Source organism: Oryzias latipes, chromosome 15 (genome assembly GCF_053564925.1).
Source record: "Oryzias latipes strain Hd-rR chromosome 15, Olatipes_Hd-rR_3.1".
Classification (NCBI taxonomy): Eukaryota; Metazoa; Chordata; class Actinopteri; order Beloniformes; family Adrianichthyidae; genus Oryzias; species Oryzias latipes.
In genome coordinates, this window is record NC_136251.1 from 3,870,198 (window position 1) to 3,891,422 (window position 21,225).

The following is a 21,225-nucleotide window of genomic DNA, read 5'->3' on the forward strand; positions in this document are numbered from 1 at the left end:
GCTGCACAACGGCACACAAGCATGTGAAGCTGAGCTAGTCCGGTCATTCATTGAAACGCTAAACTGTACTGAGCCAATACAAGCGGCTGAAATGAGCTTCCTCCGCAGGGTGGCTGGGCGCTCCCTTAGAGACAGGGTGAGAAGCTCGGTCACCAGCGGGGAGCTCGGAGTAGAACCGCTTCTCCTCCACATCGAAAGGAGCCAGTTGAGGTGGCTCGGGCATCTAGTCCGGATGCCCCCTGGACACCTCCCTGGAGAGGTGTTCCGGGCATGTCCCACTGGGCGGAGGCCCCGGGGAAGACCCAGGACACGCTGGAGAGACTACGTCTCTCGGCTGGCCTGGGAACGCCTCGGGGTCCCCCCAGAGGAGCTGGAGGAAGTGGCTGGGATGAGGGAAGTCTGGGCATCTCTGCTCAGTCTGCTGCCCCCGCGACCCGGTCCCGGATAAGCGGAGGAAGATGGATGGATGTACTGAGCCAAAAGAAATATGTCCAAAGCAGATAATCAACAGGAGTCACTTTATTATACTGTGAGCACAACCATCTCCTGCTGCCAGACATTTGTGTCCATCTTTGACACATTTACTTCAGTAAGTCTGTCAAAGCACAATAAGTTCTTGGTACTTTTGCAGCTACAGTAATCTGTTAATCTGCCTTTCTGTCAGTTTACTTTGCCTAATTAGAATGTTGTGAGCCAGAGACAGGCTGTTATTTAAATGTGCTTAAACTGCATAATATGGTAGGTCAGACTACGGTCATGGATTTCTTAATTCCCCCCAAGATTTACCTAAAGTTTTTTTTTATTTGCATTTTCTTTGGCTCATTAAAAACTCTCTAAAGCTCAGCAGAGACTTTCCAGAATATGTTTTCATGCAATACAGAGCAACTGATGGTTTTCCATTCTAATACATGGTCTGCAGAAGTTTTATTTGGAAAAAGCGTTGCATCATTTCTGTGTCACCATGCTGGATTTGCTCACCAAAAAGAGGTTTTATTTTGTCGTAGTAATCTAATTTCAAAGGATTTTGTTTGCATCTATGTTTGATTGTTTTCTGCAAACATTCACAGAATTTGTCTCCACATGATCTTTTTTTATGACAGATAATTCCTCATTGAAGGTGTGCAGATGGTTAAACAGAATGCTGAACATTTGAGCCAAAGACAATTCCACAGAAGGACGTCTCTCTTATTTTCTGTTTGTTCCTTTCATCTTACCACAGCACTTTCTACAGTCTTTCTGGGATCCTCAACGATCTTTGTTTGAATTTGCATCAGCAGAGCTGCAGTTCTTTGCTGTTAACAGGAAATCCTGCCCCTTTGTTTGGATGGGCATGAATCAATATAACATTCTGATAACTGCTTGCAGGCGTTTTCCTCAATGAAGATTAAAGGAGCCTTTAGTGCAAGGCTGAGTGTTTTTGTGCTCACTCCACATTTCCTGTGATTACATCCTCCAGGAAGGTTGTCCTCACAATTTTTCTCAGCAATAAATCGTTCTGCATTACATGACATTTAGAAATTTGGTTTTGTTGAAAATGTCCCTAAAAGATGTTTCCTCTTATGGCCAAAGAGACAGAAACCAAAGGTTTCTCCAAAGAGGAAACTTTCTTTCAAAACTTCTTTTTAACATTTCTTCCAAATCTATTCCAGGTACATTTGAGCAGTTTTGCTTTCTCTGAAATGCATCTTCAATTTCTTGGTTCTGGGAGTTTTCTGTCAATTTTCATTAAGATTATGAGCTTTTTGTGTCCACAGCACCAGACCAACAATGATGGTGCCTGCCTGACATTTTTTGCAAACTTGTGTCCTAATTATATTCGTCTCTTAAAAAAATGTGGAACACAATGTGCCCGATGCTCGCGGGCCAAACAGAAGAGAGAGGCGGGGCTAATCATGGTGTATCTGGAACATGATCTCTCATCCATCCGGCTCAGTGCCATCCTCCTTGATTTTCTTCATCAGACTAGCAACAGATTTGTTGCTTGGTAGATTTGTTTGGTGTCCTTAGTAATTAGCCACTTTTAATAACAAATGTCACAAAATTAGCCAAAGATTTGTCACATTTGTTTGTTTCGTTTTGCACTCCCAACATCTTTAGCATTAGTTTGTAAAAATAATGAATTTCATTTAAAATTATAGAGTTTTGCTATTAAGACTTGGATGAAAACTCTTCTTCTTTCATGTATTACTGAGGTCAAAAAGTATTTAGCCTCTATTGAAGGATGCCAGAAAAACGGGTTAAGCAGAAACTGATGATGTAAGCCTTACACAGCTTTCTTAAAAAGAAAAAAAATTCCTTTTGCAAACATTACAAATGACATCAATCTAAAAAAAACAACTCTTTAAGCAAAACTAGTGAGCCTAATTAAACATTTGGAACATTGTGGTGTAAAACCCAAAACAAAACCACTAATAAAACAATAAATAAGATGTTTTATTTTTGCTTAGACTAAATACATTAGGAAGGAATTTGGTTTGTATTATTGGCAGTCAGTAAAATCAGTTCCCTGTGCATGTTGAACCCTGGAAAGAAGGGCCTTTGTCGCTTTGATCGTATGATTTTTATGAATTTATTTTTATGAATAGAAATTCTAAGTGCAGCAAGGAGATAGGAGAATTTGGGTTTGGGGGACCACAGTGTTATATCTTTGTTTTTGTTCAGACAATGTTGCTATGCTGGCTTCATTATCCCACAATCCTCACTGAGTTCTGGGTGGTTTTCAGTCAACTGTGAAGCAGATGAAGACCATGGTTCTCAACGGGCAAAAAGGTGGGTTGTCCTCTCTAGGTAGGGTCCTGCCGCAGAAGGCGGACTTCAAATATCTTTTTTTTAAATTATATATTCATTATTTTTCAACATACTAACAGGACAGAACAAAACAGAACAGAACAGGCCCACGGATACAGAAATTATATGTGCTGCAGTCATAACCAAAACATACATCAAAAAGAAAGATCAAACAACAGTAGAGCCGGTGTTGTACATACGTGCTTGAGGTCAAAATACAAATGCTCTTTTAATAATTGTGGAAATATCTAGTCCAACATACAACAAGAAAGGTTCCCATATCTTTCCAAAAATATTTTTGTGATGTAGCTGACAAGTTAAATAGTCGAGAGACATGTAACTAAAAACAGTTTTTTGCCATTGTGCTTTGGAGGAGATTTTATCAGAGATCCAGTTTATAAGGATACACTTTCTAGCACAAAAAGTGAGCATTCTGTAAAGTTTCTTATTATACTTATCACTGATAACAGGGTCAGGTAATCCCAGCAGCAAGAACAAGGGATTTTTGTTCAAGTTAGCCGATAGAACTTTATTCATTTCCAGAACAATAACACGCAAGAACTGCTGAACTTTTGAGCACGACCAGAAGCAATATGTTAGGTTACCGAGCTCAGTTTTGCACTTCAAGCACAAGGAGGAGGAGCCAGGTTTAAATTTCTGCCGCTGACAGGGGGAGATGTGTGACTTCAAATATCTTGGAGTCTTGTTCACACATCATCACGAGTTAAACCTATATCCTTTACATTTAACACATTCTCAATGGACCAGAATTTCCTAAATTATGGGTTTAGTCGAGAATGAGTAGAATTACTAGTGGAACCACCCTTGAAACGTATACCAGAAAGTAAAAGAAGAGCTTCTTTCTGAACATACTCCCTCTGTAATGAGAACTGTGCACACCTGAGCCTAGGTAAGCTTAAGTAAGTGTTTCTGTACTTCATTAGGAAAGACCAGAATATTACCAAGTTGGGCCAAAAAACAGAAATACTTGTCTGTAATACATCAGCATTCCTGGGTTTGCAGGTACATTAGGAAACGAAGGAGCAGCAAAGATCAAATGGTGAAACTAGAATGTAAAAATAAGATGGGGGAATCATGTCGCAGGCATGGAGATGTAACTGCTGAATAACCTGCTGTGCTTCATTTTATGAACACAGTTCAATCATTAAACAGAGATTCTCAAATTCACTTGAGAAAATAAAAGGTCTGACAAAAGCAAGTGTGCATAAGGAGACCACATAGCTGCAAAGTGACTCTCTTTGCTGCATTAATAATGACTTCCCTTGCAAGTGACATGCTATTGCAACATGCACGTGGGATTTAGCCAATAAATCTACAGATACATTATTCTGCTTTGCCCTTGAGGTTAATCTAGTCCATGTGGAGCCTGCAGGAGAAGGTCTGAGCGAGAAAAAAAAACTGCTGAAGAGAAGCACACCAGAATCTTAAAAGTATGAAAGCCTCAGGAGGGAAGACAAGGCAGTCTGAATCCTTCTGACATCTGCTTCTGTGAAAAGAAAGCAAGAACGCCACTAACACTTTACCCTAGATACCACGCTCCCTTCTGGCAGCGGCATCTGTTTAATGGGGGTGCTAAGGAGCTACTAGCCAATTCACAACTGTGCTTTGATACGATAAGGTTTATGTGTAATGAAGATGAGATAGCTCAAGTGATGTTGATCTCTTGCTGAGACGGATAATTACCAACGATGATCAGATTTTGGCTTTTCTAAAAGCTTTAACATTTGGTGAAAACAGGGCATGATTGGTGCGTTTTTAGTGAATTTATATTTCTAAATTAGTTCTTTGCTGACCTTTGAGTGAACATGAGGCTAAGAAGACTCTAGAATGTTCTTGCACTTGAATCCAAACCTTTTTGAGTATCAGACATTACAGTCTGGCTACTTTTTCTCCTCCTCTCCTCACGCGCACACAAACCTGTGCCTTCTTCATCTGTTTTGATTTTACGTTCATCAGCTTTAACCTGTCAGTCTCTCATTGTCTCTGGAAGACTCACCTGTTTTGACCAGCGCTCTGTAAAGCTACCTGGTGTAAATGAACCACTCATTGTGTGTGTCAGTCTTCGTTGGACTAATGCGACTTACTTCAGCCTCTTAGATCAGGGGAAGGACTCCAGTCAAACTTACTGCTTTGACCTGTTTTTGCTCAAAAAAGGGCAGATCACCCATCTAACATGATCATATCCATTTAGAATAGCAAGAAAATTCTTTAACATAAAATGTGGAGAACAATAAAAGATTCCAAAGCAATTCAACATGTACAACATTTTTTTACATTGAAGTTCCTGTCAACAGATATGAAAATGTCTTCATCCTCTTCCTGATTGTTTATTTGTCATAACTTTTCAAAGACATTACCTAAATGCTAAAAATGTTTGCCATGTGTGCAAAGAGCAGGTTTTAATCTTCCTTTGGTCTAGACTTTTGTGTTCATTATGTTGAATTAACTCTTTAAAGCTTGTGCAATAACAAGTGTTTAAAGTACAGTCTCTGAGTTTTCCATCTCAATCCACTTCTCAGCCAGCTCTACACCCTCTTTAGGGTGCTGGAGGGTTCGCGGGAGTTCGCTTATCCAGTCCTTATGTGTTTTCTGAATTTGGAGAAGGCATTCAACCACGCCGCCTGTGGCGTCCTGGAGGGTGCTCTGGGAGTACGGGGTCCAGGAAGCCTTTCTGAGGGCTGTCCGGTCTCTGTATGACCAGAGCAGGATTTTGTTTCGCAAAGAGGGCAGTAAGTCTGTTCCCGGTGCATGTTGGACTCCAGCAGGGTGGCCCTTTATCACCGGTTCTGTTCATAGTTTTTATGGACAGAATTTCTAGATGCAGCCAGGGACCGGAGGGGGTCTGGTTTGGGGATGATATTGTCCTGTTGGCTTCATTAAACCAGGACCTCCAGCATGCATTGGGGCGGTTTGCGACCAAGTGTGAAGCGGCTGCGATGCGGGTCAGCACCACTAAGTCTGAGGCCAAGGTTCTTGACCGGAGAAAGGTAGTTCTCTGGGAGGTTGGAGTCCTCCTGCCTCAGGTGGAGGAGTTTAAATACCTTGGGGTCTTGTTCACGAGTGAGGGAAGATTGGAGTGGGAGATGGACAGGCGGAATAGAGCAATGTCGGCTATTATGCGGTCGCTGTATCGGCCCGTTTTGGTGATTTTACTGGTCTATGTTCCAATACTCACCTATGGTCATGAGCTATGGGTCATGACCCAAAGAACGAGTAGTGAACGAGTGAATAGAAATTAACTTTTCTTTTACTTCACATGCAGGGAGAAATTCAGTCATTATAAAGAATAAAACTAGTGATAATAATAAAATTACATCTCATCTTAACTTTGAAGTGAAAGATAAAATCCTCAGCCTTGTAATAACCACAGTTTAAAAACCTAAAAATTTAAAATAAACGTAAAAAAACTTCAAATAATAATTTAAATTTTTGTGCAAATTTTCTGATGACCTGGTCATACAGATAAGTTGTGCAGTCTGATGGGAATGGAAGACCTGCGGTAGCCCTAGATCTCCACTGTGGGTATCAGTCACTGAGGAACAAGCTGTGCAAGATGCATCAGTGATCTGCTGCTACGGTAGAAGCACCAGAGTTCTTCCTGCAGACTTATCTCACCTCTTGGAAAAACGTAAAGACTTTATCAACTGTGTGTTTATCACTTGTATGTCCCTCAACATGAACAACAGGGCAAACTCCTGACCATTTTAAAGCTCAAGACCAAAGGAGAGCCTTTCAAAGCTTTAAATGATGGGACTCTGCAACTGGAAATTATGCATTAAACAAGCCCGTGGTCATTTAGGTCCAAGGTAAATGGTTTTGCTGAAAGCAGCAGCAGTGGCCTCAGATGAATGAAGGCTCAGGTGGAGGACTGTTGGGACTCAAATGTGACAGGAAGAGAAGGCAGGGACACGAGGGGCAGATGTGGGGTATTTGGGGTGGGATTTGTAATTATTGAAGGAATTTATATTTTTGGTCATTTGATTAGGGTTTTCAGTCTTACTTTTTATTACATTGAAGATTAGTCATGTGCTGAAGTGTGTGCTTTAACGTTCTTTGAACTTTGAAGAAGCTTCCTTAATGTGGCAGCACGAGAAAACTGGTTGACAACGCCACCTGGGGCTGCTGAGCCCCAGGAAAAGATTTTAAAGTAAGGCAGGTGCAGGTCCTGCTCTAAACCAAGGCAGAGGCTGTGGTTTTGTTTTAAAATATAATTTATTAGAATTCAGTTAAAAACAATGTTAAGAAACCTTTTAATAAAACAATCCTTGGTAAAAGTCAGTTAAAAATGTTCTGGAGGAGGAGGAGCTTACCGAGGTGGCTAAAAACAGCATAAAAACAATGCAAACACCCATTTGTGAATCACTGCACACGTGAGGGAAACCACACAGCACACTGGGACCCACCACCAGACACAGCAGTCCACCACCTCGGCCTCCTACCTCCTGAAACAAGAATAAAATTGACGATATCAATAAAAGACACACAATTAAAAGTAAAGGTTAAAAAGATGATTAGTGTTCCGGGGCGCTGGTAAGCCGCCCAACCACCGCTGATCAGCTGGTGGGAGTCGTCCACAGTCAGGTGAGATGCCACAGCAACGACGTCTCCGTGAGCTGGGCGTTCACTCCAACCGGTTCCGTCGTGGCGGGGGTGGGACCCGGACAGAAATCACAATAAAAACAATAAAAGCAAAGCAGCAGCTTAAACCCCTATTTGCGGGGTGAGGAGGGCGTGCAGCCTAAAACACGTTCCTGAAAAAAAAGAAAAATAGTTTGCAGGAGCCTTACTTGTATGTGCAGGTGGAAGCCAGTTAAACATACCGGTCACTGAGAGGAGGGCAGATCTAGGTAAACAGAGTCACGTCACGCTTGCAGATCATTGCCGCTACGTTGCAGATGCGCCAAAGTCTGGCCGGTTTCTTGTGAGCATGGAGCTGTGAACAAGTTTACTTGTCAGCTCCCACTCCCTATTCGGTTCAGAGAACTCAAAGCCCGGCTTACCTGCCTGTCAACCCCCGCTCTACTTCCCGATGCCTTGGATGTATGGCACAGCACAAATTCATGTCTGAACGAAGAGGAGGAGAGCTTTTAAAGCACCGCCACCAAATTAACACAAGTGTGTTCTGCTGCCTCACAATTAGTGGGCGTGTCCTACTTGCCACAATCTACCCCTCTTTCTTTTGTCATCGTCCCGATGTCAAGTTCCATCCCAAGGTCTAAACCAAGCAGTAACTGTATTGGAAAATGGCTGACTTCCTCTAACAGTCTCTGCTACTGATCTTGGAAGGTGATGAGGATTTTGATGCTGACCAGCAGTTGCCCGGTTTGACCTGCGAACTCCATGTTCCAGTAAAGCAGGCCGGGTCGGTGATATTACGGGTGGTACCGCCTGCTCGCAAGCGTCACTCTGTGGGACGGCTGTGGCCCCAATTGTGTCGGGTAACAGAATTGCCGCTGGCCGGGAAGTCTCAGAGACCACCACTGGTGGGACAACTGGTTGTTCTATAGTGGCTGATGGATGAGATGCTCTCTGAATCGCCAGGTCAAAGTCACTCTCATGTTCCTCCTCTAAGCTAGAGCAAGCTGATGTTAAAGGCTCGCCAAGGCCAGCATTCTCCACCAAAGGCTCGCCTAACCATGCCTTCAATAATGAGCGGTGGACTTGTCTCGTTCGAGCCAGGTTGCTAACTGGAGCAATGGTGTACACGGACCCACTCTCACGTGGCGCTCTAATGACCTTGTGCACCACAGAACTCCACAAATCCTGAATTTTGTGGCGGCCCCTGGCACTAAAGTCTCTGACCAGTACTTGTTGCCCTTCAGTCAGTGGAGAGTCCTTTGCATTTTGGTCATGGTTATGCTTCCTTCGGGATGCAGAAGCTTTCAGGCGCTCCTGTGCTCCCTGATAAGGCACCTGCAACCGGGCCTGGTGTTCTTGAACCCACTCATGAACACCACCCCCACCATGATCATTTACCCTTCCCAGAAGGAAATCGACAGGGAGCCTTGGTTCCCGCCCGAACATGAGGAAAAAGGGAGACTCCCCTGTTGACTGATGTGGTGTGGTATTATAGTAATATAATACCTGTGGCAAACATGCATGCCAATCCCTTTTCCTGGAAACAGGCAGAGTACGCAGCAAGTTGTGCAGAGTCCTGTTAAATCGTTCAACCTGGCCATTCCCTGCCGGATGATACGGGGTTGTGCGGGACTTTTGTATCCCGTAGAGATGGCAGAGCTGCGCAATGAGAGAACTCTCAAAACTGCGACCCTGGTCAGAGTGGATACGGGCTGGGACACCAAACTTTGTAAACCACTCCTGCACCAACACGCGGGCCACCGTGGAGGCACACTGGTCCCGAGTGGGAATTGCTATGGTATATTTGCTGAAAACGTCAGTGATAACCAACACATTTTCAACACCGTTCCTTGCTGGTTCCAGGAGGGTATAATCAATGGCCAAAATTTCATTAGGATGTGATGCCATCAAGTGTCCCATTAGACTAAGAGCCGGCTGGGGGGCATCTTTTCCCAATTGACACCTTTCACATGCCTGGCACCACTGAGTGACCTCCGACGCCATCCCTGGCCAATAACAGTGCGATCTTAAAAGCGACAAGGTCCTCTCGATCCCCTGGTGGCTGTGCTCCTGATGAACCTGGGTTAAAACCTCATTCTTCAGAGAGCTTGGCAGAACCAACTGCATCACTGGTTCGGCCCCATCTGGGCGCAACACCTGGCGGTATAAAACACCATAGACTTCAGTAAGCCGACTCCACTGTTTAAACAAAGTCAGCACAGCAGGGGACATCTGTTTCCGCTCTGCCGCATCCGGACGTCTCTGGCGCCTCCAAAAATCCCAAACGACTTTAATCGTGTGGTCCGTTTGCTGGAACTTACCCAGCTCCACAGGCGTTCGTTCGACAAAAGCAGCAATCGGAGCCTGAGCAGCCTCGACTGACAGCGGCCCCAATGCTTGCTGTAGCGCTGGTGGGACAGATGTACCTGGAACCACAGAATCAACATCCACACAGTTCAGGGAGTGTTGACGTGACAGCGCGTCTGCATTGCTGTTGCTCCGACCGGGCCGGTACTTTATGTCAAAGTCGAAGGCGGCCAGCTGAGCTGCCCAACGCTGTTCGGTGGCACCCAGCTTAGCTGTAAACAAATGACTAAGAGGGTTGTTGTCTGTATAGACAACACACCTCTGGCCCAACAGGTAGTCCCGGAACTTCTCGGTCATGGCCCATTTCAAGGCCAAAAACTCGAGTTTCATGGAGCTATAATTTGACATGTTTCGCTCCGTGGGCCTCAGACCCCTGCTAGCATATGGTATGGGTCGCACTTTCCCATCCTGCTCCTGGGAGAGCACAGCCCCAAGGCCTGCATAACTGGCATCCACCTCCAGTATGAAGGGCAGAGAAAAATCTGCATATGCCAGTATTGGAGCGGTGGTCAGCTTTACCTTTAACATGTCAAAAGCCTGTTGGCATTCTTCCGTCCACATGCCAGTGCTAGTCTGGGGACTTCGCCTGCTGGACTTCTTCGCACCCCACTCAGCTGCCAACCTGTGAAGGGGGGCTGCCAACTTGGCAAAACCCTCCACAAACCTCCTGTAATAGCTGGCAAACCCTAAAAACGAACGCAGCTCCGAACCAGTGGTTGGACGTGGCCATCCAGACACGGCCTCCAACTTCGCTGGGTCGGTGGAAACACCCTGGTCTGAGATGACATGTCCCAAATAATTCACCTCCCGGTGGAGGAAAGAACACTTGGACAATTTTACCTTGAGACCCTCCAGCTGCAGCCGTCCCAGCACCACCTCCAATCGTTCTAAATGCTGGGGAATGGTAGACGAGAAAACCACTATATCGTCAAGATATAGTAGCAAAGTCTGGCCCTGTTGGTCACCAAAAAGTCTCTGCATTAGACGTTGGAATGTGCTGGGAGCATTACAAAGCCCAAACGGCATCCGGTTCCACTCGAATAGGCCGAATGGGGTGCAAAAGGCAGTCTTTGGGCGGTCAGCTTCAGTTACTGGCACTTGGTTGTAACCACTGGCCAGATCCATGGTGGAAAACCAACGCGCACCAGCCAGAGAGTCCAAAGTCTCCTCGATCCGGGGCAAAGGAAACGCATCTTTCCGGGTCTTCGCATTTAAGGGACGGAAGTCGACACACATCCGAAGGCTGCTATCTTTTTTTCTTACCAGCACCAGTGGGGAGGCATATGGGCTGCTACTCTCCCTAATGATCTGAGTTTTAAGTAGCTGATTGATGTGCTCCTTCACAACCTCGTATTCCGAGGGTGGGATTCGTCTGTACCTCTGCCGGACGGGTGTGTCATCGAGGAGTGGGATGTCGTGAGAGATGAGGTTAGTACATCCCAAGTCCCCATCGTGAGCAGAAAAGACAGAGCTATATCTGCTTAAAAGGGACCTTACCTCACCTTGGTCCTCAGCCGGCAACATAGACAGATCCAGGCCCTCTATCTGGGCTGGTACCGTTGACGCAACCTGCGACCCCACGACAGCCACCTCTGTGACTCCAGCGGGCAGGCTAACAACATGAACTCTGTCCAGGGTTCCTAAAAGGGTGCGAGGATACAGCGAAACATCTGCAGAACCAACATTAACAATGGGGATGTACGCAGTACCTCGAACCACCTCCACCAGAGAGGGAGACGCCAGGAGTCCAGCTGGCAGCTTACAGTCTGAGGGATCAAAGAGCACAGTGCAACCAGAGTACTGCTCGGAGCAGGTAGCACCCACTAATTTCATGGTCCCACCTGGAATGCGGCAGACCTTCGCCCCCCTGACTTTTACCCGCCCTGTTGGCGTACCCGCCTCCTGTGTGATGACACGATGACACTGCTGCAATACCTGCATCACAGATTCTGGAACCCCCGAAAGGAGAGATGACTCGAACATGGCGATCCCGCGCCCACCAAACAGCTCGTGACAGCACTTTCGGAGAACATTCATTCCTAAAACTCCAGGTGCCTGAGAGATGGTAGTACTGGGTGGATCTTTAACAACCAACACACCACAATTTGGCATCAGTTTGCCACAAAACTGAATGTCCAACTCCAAATACCCAGCATAAGGGATGGACAACCCATTTGCTGCTTTGAGCTGCAACCAGTTGCAGTGCTGGAGGCGTTCTCTGCTTAAAGGCTCAAAATGTTTTTGATAAAAACTTTCAGTGATTGTAGTCACCATTGAACCAGTATCCAACAAGCACCTGACCTGGACACCCCCCATATCTACATTTAGGTAGGGGCACTCTGATATCAGCCGGCCAGCATCACCCACGTCACCCGACATCTGCTGTGAGCCCATCACTGCCCCAACCAAACTGTGGCTCTGCGGTTTGGTGGGCGCTAGTTTTCCGACGCTGAAGGCTTAACCTTACACGGCTGGGAGGAGGGTTGATGGGGAACTCTTACTCCATCGCACTCTCGTGCAAAATGACCAGGTTGCTCACACCGCCGGCATACTATTTGCCGGTTGCGCTGTACACGACCCTGCTGGCATGACTTCTGCAAAACATTAACATTTTTTGTGAGCTCGTTCAACTGCTCCTGCTGACATTTAATTAGCTCTTTTAGTTCGGCCATTTCAGATGTGGGAGGAGTATGAGCCTTTTGCTGGGAGCCACCCTGCACCCCATACTGCATACCCACTATCGAAGGTGGAGAATTACTGCGGCCCTTAGTGCCACCCTGTAAGCCTTCCCATTCCCATCTCATGGCCTCTCTCCGAACCTCTAGCAATGTAGCATTCGCATGACCCCGAACCCATTTCTTTAACTCACGCCGCAACGAGCTGTCCAGCACATGTTCAGTGAACTGGTCCCTTAACAGCGATTCTGCGTTTGTCATCCTGCATGGTGACTGCTGTTTCACCTTCTCCATCAAACTCATCAGTGCCAAGGAGAACTCCAGTAAGCTCTCCCCATCCTGCTGTTTTCTAGAGAAAAAGGCCTCCTGCAATGAAACATAGGACTGTGAGCAACCATAGAGTTCTTGCAGCACAGAAATAATTTTCTCCGGATCACATCTGTCTGCAGTGGGCCGAAACTTTATCTCTGCACGCGCTTCCCCTTCCAGGTGATCAAACATAAAAAAGGCCTGTTCAGACACAGACAAATGTCTGGCCCTACTACAGGCTTGTACCTCTTCCAACCAGTCATCCAGAGAAAGGTTGGACATCCCACTAAACATGGGGCATCTGCGATCCCTGGGAACAAAAATTAGTCTCTCGGTTACTGATCCAGAAGCTGTAGGAGGGAGATCTGCGTGCACATCAGTGCTCGGACCCGCTATGGGTTCCGACTGTGTGTGAACCTGTTCCTGACGGAGTCTCTCATTGTCAGCTTTTAGCTGGGAGACTAAACTCTTCAATTCTCTGAGTTCTTCCTCCATTCTGTTCAGCAGGAAAAAAAAATAATGTAAAAATCCTAAACTCCGAGGACTGGGGGAAAAAAAATGCTGCTGCTTTGCCTTAAGAACAATGACACACAAACATCAAGGTTTCCAACATAAAAATCGCTTTTAAAAACACACCAGCCTCTGCCTATAATGTTTAAAAGATCCTGCCGACAACGCCAGAATGTGGCAGCACGAGAAAACTGGTTGACAACGCCACCTGGGGCTGCTGAGCCCCAGGAAAAGATTTTGAAGTAAGGCAGGTGCAGGTCCTGCTCTAAACCAAGGCAGAGGCTGTGGTTTTGTTTTAAAATATAATTTATTAGAATTCAGTTAAAAACAATGTTAAGAAACCTTTTAATAAAACAATCCTTGGTAAAAGTCAGTTAAAAATGTTCTGGAGGAGGAGCTTACCGAGGTGGCTAAAAACAGCATAAAAACAATGCAAACACCCATTTGTGAATCACTGCACACGTGAGGGAAACCACACAGCACACTGGGACCCACCACCAGACACAGCAGTCCACCACCTCGGCCTCCTACCTCCTGAAACAAGAATAAAATTGACGATATCAATAAAAGACACACAATTAAAAGTAAAGGTTAAAAAGATGATTAGTGTTCCGGGGCGCTGGTAAGCCGCCCAACCACCGCCGATCAGCTGGTGGGAGTCGTCCACAGTCAGGTGAGATGCCACAGCAACGACGTCTCCGTGAGCTGGGCGTTCACTCTAACCGGTTCCGTCGTGGCGGGGGTGGGACCCGGACAGAAATCACAATAAAAACAATAAAAGCAAAGCAGCAGCTTAAACCCCTATTTGCGGGGTGAGGAGGGCGTGCAGCCTAAAACACGTTCCTGAAAAAAAAGAAAAATAGTTTGCAGGAGCCTTACTTGTATGTGCAGGTGGAAGCCAGTTAAACATACCGGTCACTGAGAGGAGGGCAGATCTAGGTAAACAGAGTCACGTCACGCTTGCAGATCATTGCCGCTACGTTGCAGATGCGCCAAAGTCTGGCCGGTTTCTTGTGTGCATGGAGCTGTGAACAAGTTTACTTGTCAGCTCCCACTCCCTATTCGGTTCAGAGAACTCAAAGCCCGGCTTACCTGCCTGTCAACCCCCGCTCTACTTCCCGATGCCTTGGATGTATGGCACAGCACAAATTCATGTCTGAACGAAGAGGAGGAGAGCTTTTAAAGCACCGCCACCAAATTAACACAAGTGTGTTCTGCTGCCTCACAATTAGTGGGCGTGTCCTACTTGCCACATTAAGTTGCATATGTGAGAAGGTTTTGACTGCAGCTCCAAGCTCACCCCCCTGCAGGGACACTTTGATTTTCTAATGCCATTTGGAGACCTGGGCTGTGATGGTGTCAAAGATCATAAATGAATCTTCTCTGACTGATTCAATGTGTGGGAACCTCTGAAGGAGCCAACTCACATGTGGAGAACAAAGCTTCAGGATCTACTACCTGCTGGGGAGTTCCTGCCACCTGGGGATTCATTCGGTGGCCGGACAATGTCCGTCTGTGAAGTAACTCTCCGGACGTTTGGAGCGGGAATCGGATGCTGTTATTCCAAGTATGGGCTGAAGGAAGTGGGCAGGCTCCTCTGTCAGCCAATCTCTAGCGACCAGTGGCGGAGATTCGGCCGCCATGATGTTTTTCAGGAGAAGGGACTCGGACCACATTTTAAAAGGGCCATGCTTTGGAAGAGGCGTGGTCCCCAGACAAGCTGCATGTAAATTCGAATGTAATTTCTTACGTTTTGCAGGCATTGGATTTGGGCACCCAGATTGATCTGTTTTATTTTGTTTAGAGCTCTTTGTTAGGGACAATAAAAACTCTTACTTTTATTCCGTTCGCATTTTCTGGTCATTCTCCCGACTTAAGAACACGCATGGAAGAAATCTCAAAGCGACAGATTTCATTTTCTTTATTCTGTTTCAGTTTTGTTGTTGCCTTCTGTTTCTGGCTCCTTGTCGTTTGTTTCCTTACAGTTATTTTCCTCTCCCACCTGTCCACCTATTTAGTCCGTGTGTTTCCTCCACTCATTGCGAGATCGTTTTGTGTCGCCTCTCGAGTCTCATGAGAAATCTAGCCTTGGTTTTCATTCAGTTCAGTGCTGAATTAAAGACTTTTGTTTCTGGAGTCCTGTATCCTGCGTTTGTGTCCGCAACAAGATCCCGACAGCAGATTCATGCAAGCTTGTCGCTGGACGGAGAATATGAGCCTCAAACCCTTTAAATTTTCACCTGTTCCCTGTTACACATATGCATTATGGAATTAGAGGGGAAAGGTTTCTGATGAAAGCTGGGAATTATTCATTAAATGTTGGAAAACCAGAGGTGAAACACTGATAGTATGTGCAAAGAGCAACATTTCAAATATATGTCCAACACCCTGGCTATTGTATGGGGATGTTTATTAAATAAAAGTTTTTCCTCCTTCAGAAGCATCTGTTTTTGTTCTAACTGGGCTGTTTTGAACTTTAATATTTTACATTCTCAGCGAGGCCTGAAGGGTCTGAGGGACAAATCTGTGCTTATTTATTTATTTATTGCTTTCCTTTGGCGATACAAAGGGATGACCTCAAGTCAAATTTGCTGAAATGTCAACTCCTATCAGCAAAAATCTTGAACATTTTCCACCCCTGAGCATTTTCTATGGAAGCATTTGTGTAGCATCATTAAAAATAAAAGTGAAAACCAGAAATGCTTTTTCATTTTCTAAATGAAGCTGCATTTGTTGACTCAAAATGAAAAAGAAAAATCAATCCTGCAAACTGCTTTTTTTCCCCCTCTTCAACATCGCTCATTCTGTGACTTAATTAAAATGATAGAGAAAATAGAATTTGATATTTCATTGTCAAAAAATTCTCTGGTAAATGTGTAGCAAAATTCATTTAGAAATGTCTAATTTGACAATTAAAATGGATTGACAGAAATGCTTTTGAATTTTAGAAATGAAGCTGCATCAAATGACTCAAAAAGAAAAAGAAAAATCAATACTTCAACATGCTTTTTCATTTTCCTCTTCAACATCAGTCATTCTGTCACTCAATTAAAGCGATGATGCAAAGAAGGAATTGCATTTTCGTTTTTACATCCACCCTGCGAACATAATCAATCCAGCATTTCTGTTAATCCATTTTAATTGTCAAATTAGACATTTCTAAATTATTTTTGCTACACATTTACTAAAGATCCGTTTGAAAAAAAAAGTCAAATAGCATTTTCTTTATCATTTTAATTAAGTGACAGAATGAGCGATGTTGAAGAAGAAAAAGCAAAAGCGGTTTGGAGGATTGCTTTTTCATTTTGAGTCATTTGATGCAGCTTCATTTAGAAAATGAAAAAGCATTTCTGGTATTGACTTTTATTTTGAATTTTGCTACAGAAACGCTTCCATATTTTTCATCTTACAAATCTTTACATTTAAAACCAGCCTTATAATTTATCCCCCCACTCCCTTACACACCCCACTAAAATAGATTGAGCTGAGCTGTTCCTTTTCCAGAATGAAGGCTGTGGTAAACGTAGCCCCCTTTGATAGAAGCTATGTTTTAATTTAGGGAATTTGTGTTCCCTCTCTTTGTAAACTGAAAGGGTTTTGGTAAACAAGGGAATAACCAACACCATTGTCATGGCCAGACAGAGAGAGAGCATGACTGTTGCAGCCCCTCAGATAGATCAGCTGTTCACTGAATGACTGACTGCCTCTGACCTCCCTCAGGCCATTCTAAAGTTTTGCTTCACCAGGGGCTGGAATGAATGATAAGCTTGCTGCGTCAGACACCTGTCAAAAGCGCCCACGAATTACCACCCATAAGTGTAGTCTATTTTTTCAGAGAAACCCCTGCTTTGTCTTTGTGTAAGGATGAATGGAAAGGGTAATAGCTTTAAGAGCTGCTGTGAAGCGTTAAACGTGCACTGACACGATTATTGTCACTTGATTTCTCAAAGTACCAAAATAGAAATGGACAGATTACATACAGTCGAGCATGCTCTGTGTGTCAGGGTATTCCATTATCCTGTGGTGACCTCTCTTTGGAAAAGAGGGGGATGCCTCAGAAAGATTTTAAGATGGTTCCAAAATCGCTCCGTCTGTTTTTATTTGAGGGTGTGGCATTAAGAAAAAAAATCACAGATGCGCGAAAAAGTGTAGTCATTTGTTGAGTCAGGAGATTTTTTCAGTGTTTTGTATTGTAATCTACAGAGAAGGCACAGCTGACTGGATCGTGTTTCCTGCGGTCCACTCCAAGTCGAGCCGCTGTGATTGAGGACTTCTATCTGCTGCGCCTTTTTGGAGTGCGTCATTGCGCAGCGGCGCGTCTCGTCCGGACCGGTTCGTGGGAGTCCGCGAACAGAGCAGCACGCGCGGGTTGGCAGGTGAGAGAGAAGAAAGTCTGAATGGAAAGCGACTCTACACCAGACTCGTTCTCTCCGAGGGACTTTTGGTAGATCCCCGATTCCCGGACGCGCGGACAGTCGACATGCTCGCGGCGATCGGCGGGAACAGGTAAACTTCCATTAAACTTCAATGACGTACGCGTAATTCAGCAACCAAAATGAATGGTAAAATCTTATCATTCGGACGAGGTGCGTTATTTCTCCTAATAATCCTTTTGTGCGCGCTTTAGTCCGCCTGTGCGTGCTTAAAGCGTCCACGAGCACGGCACACACACAGAACTTTGAAGTGTTTGTGTCGCTTTGAAACCTTTCAGTGGGATCGGAATGATGTCAATCAGGTCAATATTTTGGATGTTACCTTTGGATGTTACCTCGGAGGAGGGGTTCTTCTGCTGTTTCTGTGGGGGTTCACCTGCGTGAGCTTTGGCGCCAGTTCTCCCTCGGTGTGCGGATGAGATCCTCTATTGTTGGTCTTTATCCGACCCGTAAGGCCAATCTGGCTTTTAATGTGTCATGCATTAGTTAGCTGAAGCAGAATTTCAAGTAAGTCACTAATAATGTTTTGGTCTGGACATCGTTATGTATTAGATGCAGAATAGATGTAAATGCATGCCTTTTGGTAACGGGTATACATTCTACAAATAAAGCGTTTATACCAGATACCTGTTGAGGGTTCAGTTAGAATCCAGCATCGTGGATCAGACAGCTGTTGGCGTTAAGTCCTCCGTTAGACATCACCGTCTCCAAAAAGGCTCTGTCTGTGCTTTCTGTCATGGCTTATTCCTCTTCTCCATCACTCCCCTCTCCCTTGGGTGGATTTCATGTTGTCAGGCATCCTTCAGAGTGTTCTGCAGAGACTTCCTTCTGGGTCACAGACAGATCAGCAGAGCTCCACTATTCGTCTTCCTTCCTTATGTTAGGTGTTTCTTGGAGATCTCTCTAAACTCCTCACCTTTCTCTTTACTAGAGTTTTTTCTTTATTTTCTTTCTCTTTAGACTTGCACACCTAAAGATGGTCAAGTTTGTCTGTTTTTATTTAGCAGCTCTATGTGTGTCACATAAAAACAGTTAAGCTGTCAAGTCAACAGGCGACTGACTGCTTGCAGCAAATCTTGGATTCAATTGCATTAAGTACTGTAATTAAAATGATGCTAATGCTCCATGAAGCCTTACGGTGAGTTCACATTCTCAGATCAGGAGTTATAATTGGTTGTAGTCGACGCTCGGATCACATGAAGGTTTATTTATTGCTGGTTGAACACAAACAAACAGAAGGGGAGGTAGATAAGGCTGAAAGAGAGTTTTTTTTCATCCCAAATGGACAAAACAAAAGACTTATTTTAAAGAATTTGCAGCTTTTTAAACTGGTGTATTGATATGGGCCTGCTCTGTTCAGCTCCCTGCATAATGGATTGAACACAACTGTTTTAGCTGCTTGCCTTCAGTTGAAGCACAGATGCATGGCAGCATCGGCGTCACTTTCTGGTTCTTGTCTTCTTGTCTTCTGGGACCTTGCTTTGACTCAGAGACCGTGTTATGTGTCACTGCATGTCAAAGTAACGTGATAGCAATGCTCCTTCTGTTTCTGCTCATTCTTGGCCTGTCACCTTGTCCTAGTAGATCTTTACATCAAATGGTTTTTCTCAGGCGTCTCTTATTAAGAAACACATTTATTAAAAAAGAGGCCAAGGGGCAGTGTGATGCATCTGGAGGGGCCGGTGACTCTCAGGCAGTCACATATGCCAAGCTTTAGTGGTTCAACCCATTTTTAATCACTAGGCCATTTTGGTTTTAATCCAAAGGTGTCTGGTCTACTTAAAATCATCTGAACTTTGTATGAAAGTATTTGCATTCCATGAAATGAAGTTGCTCTTAAAACATCTCATCCCTGGTAGAATTATCAGTTCTGACTTTTAAAAGAGCAAAAGGTTTGACTAAAAGGGAAGTTAGTCAAAGCTTCAGCATTCTGATACTAATGGTTTAAATGCTCTCATTTCCAATTACATACTTGGTTTGGCTTTCATTTTTAATGTGTAATGTTCAGTGGTTGTGTGTGTATACAAATGTGTGTGTGTTTGTGTCATGGCACGTTGTTGTATATCTAAAACATAAAAGAAGAAAGCATGCCTTAAAGTTAATCAGTATAGGAAGATAATAAAGGCAAGCATGGATAAAAAGAAACGTGTGCCCTCAGCATAGAGAAGCATTCACACCAGAGCTGATCTGCACCACAGTTCATTTCTGCTGATAGTTGGCATGTTAATAAAACTCTAGTGTGGACAAAAACAAATACTTTACTACTTTGATAGACAGGTCTCAGTTTACTCACAGGTAAACTCGGGTTTGATTCAGTGTTGTGTGAAAACAGTAGCCATCAGATAAAAAGACAGAAAAGAAAGGAACAGGTGATCAGAAAAGACCATTTCTACTGGTCATTTTCTTTCTTCTCTTTTCTTTTGCGATTGGTTCTTGTTTTAAGCAAAACTACTCTTTTCTGTACTTTTTTGATTCATGAACATGAAGCATGTGGTGGTACGTTTTGACGTCATCACCGATACCCACAGGTCTAAAGCAACACATTGTCCACTGAAGCTGGCCGTGGCCATGCTTCTCAAGTGGGCATCAGCACGGTTTACGTAATCATGCCCAAGCACAGGCCAGAGCCATCACACGTGCTGAACAAAGCAGTCTTCGGGGTGGGACACATTTATGCACAGTTCTCTATGTCCAGGAAAAGTGGACCCAGACTTCTTTTGACTTCTCTACCAATTATTTTTATTAAGATCTGTCCACCAATTTATAAGGTTTGACAGAATTGCTGAAAGGTCAAAATCCTGAACTTGAGCCAAGCTAATGTCTAATACTCACCTTGGGATATATTTTCTTGTGGTAACAAGATTTAACACTCAGAGAAGAAAAGACTAAATTATCTAGCGCATTATGTTTTAGGTTTAAATTGAAAAATGTTGGTGAGCCAAGGAAAAAAATATGAAATTCCAAATGTCACAGATGCAAGAAAATGTAGGAGTACACATGGATAACAGAAAAACTGGACTGGTTTCTTGGTCAATGTCCTTCAAATGCAACAACAGACCAATTATTAGTATACAGAGTGGCATTATGCATGTGGTCACTTTACCTGTTAGTTTTTCATTTTAATCTAAGGTCATTTTCAGTTCGATGCTTGCTTTTCGTTGGCTGGTTAAACATTGAAACCCACACTTCAGTGGTTTTTGAGTTAAGGATTAAATTGTCATTTTTTGATTAAAAAATTCTGAGTCCAATATAAAGCACAATCTTTAGACACTTTGATAAAAGGTCTGATAAAAGGTGGTTTGTGCTGCAATAAATGTAAATTGTTGTCATTGGTCTTGTTGACTTTCATAGATGATATCCCAAATTCCGTCCCTACCCCTCTGGCTTCTCCCTAGGGGTAGTTGGAGCTTTAGTGGTGCCTGAAATTGTCTTTTTAAGGGGAGGCCGTAGCGACAAAGGGCTGGGTCCTTCTACCATTACGGTCGTCTGCTTCTCACTGTGCTCTGGAGAAGAATCACAATTCTTCAAGTTTACATTTAGATGTT

At 44.3% G+C, this 21,225-nt stretch overlaps 1 protein-coding gene across 3 annotated transcripts in view; it reads left to right on the plus strand.

Annotated features, from left to right (window-relative positions):
- The window catches only part of LOC101156601 (gamma-aminobutyric acid receptor subunit pi), a 130,588-nt gene that overhangs the window by 45,076 nt on the left and 64,287 nt on the right, over positions 1-21,225 (plus strand). The window contains exon 1 of one of the 3 annotated variants that reach the window (XM_004076879.5): positions 17,619-17,753. The exons of 1 other annotated variant lie outside the window; for it this stretch is intronic. The gene's annotated coding sequence lies outside the window, so the exon portion shown is untranslated. Of the gene's footprint in view, positions 1-17,618; positions 17,754-18,053; positions 18,188-21,225 lie in introns of those variants that run through there. One more of the 3 variants, XM_020709248.3, reaches the window with a different exon arrangement.